This window comes from Chinchilla lanigera, unplaced genomic scaffold (assembly GCF_000276665.1).
Source record: "Chinchilla lanigera isolate Chin_1 unplaced genomic scaffold, ChiLan1.0 scaffold00083, whole genome shotgun sequence".
In the NCBI taxonomy this organism is placed as follows: Eukaryota; Metazoa; Chordata; class Mammalia; order Rodentia; family Chinchillidae; genus Chinchilla; species Chinchilla lanigera.
In genome coordinates this window covers 2,286,706-2,287,714 of record NW_004955484.1, presented here as the reverse complement: position 1 = coordinate 2,287,714, position 1,009 = coordinate 2,286,706, and positions in this window count along the sequence as shown.

The window sequence follows — 1,009 nt, the reverse complement described above, 5'->3', positions numbered from 1 at the left end:
AAAAAAAAAAAAAAGAGAAGTCCATATTTCCCAAAGTCCTGCTCTCGAGAAACTGTAAATAAACTGTCTTCCCTCAGAACCCCACTACGGTTCATGAATGGTGGGAGCTCTGACAACTTCACCCCGACCTTGTGCCTGGGTCGTCTGTGTGCTGCCTCCATGAGCGGTGCCAGCCAGCAGTCAGGGACCCAAGCCCAAGCTTGTCCTTTGTTCTCTGCAGCTCGCTCACCACCAGGGCTCCACACAAGCTCCAGGGAACAGGTTGGCGTAGGAGGAAGCAAAGCACAGCTAGCTGTGCAGTTCTCATATTGGTCTCTAGGTGGCGGCCTTGTCCCAGGACTGCCTTTTCACACTTGGGGGAGGTCTGACTAAAAAAGGTTTTACTAGTAAGTGAAGAAGTCACTAGATTTGTGCTTACTATACCATTTCTATATGAACTAAACCTTACATTCATCTGTAGGTAAATAGTTGTCTACATTTTTAAGACAGGGTTTCACTTCGTAGTTCAGGCTGACCTTGAACTCACTATGTAGCCCAAGCTGGCCTCAAACTCTGGGTGATCTTTCTGCCTCAGCCTCCCAAGTGCTTGCACCACAGGAAGGAGCATTCTGAAAGAGCAAAATGCATGTTCTTTGCTTCTCCCAAGAGCAGCTCTCCCACTGAGTTGGAGGTACTTGCAATAGCAAGCTGGCAGCTGTGTGTCCAATGTGAGGGGCTGGGTAGATGGTCAACTGTATTGTACAGTGGTGCCTTGGTTCATGAATGCTTTTGTTTGGGAACAGTTCGGTTCACAAACACAAGCATTTGACACAATTATGTTTATGTTTGCAAACTGCATTGGGTGACAAACAAGACTGAGCCATCTTTCTCTCACAGAAGGGAAAGTTGCTCTCAGTTCCAGAATCGTGCAATGAAATAAATTCATGAACTGAGATACCACTGTATGTATTTTATCACAATGTTGAAACTTTTTAAAATTAAAACAAACCTGGGTGTGGTGATGCATACA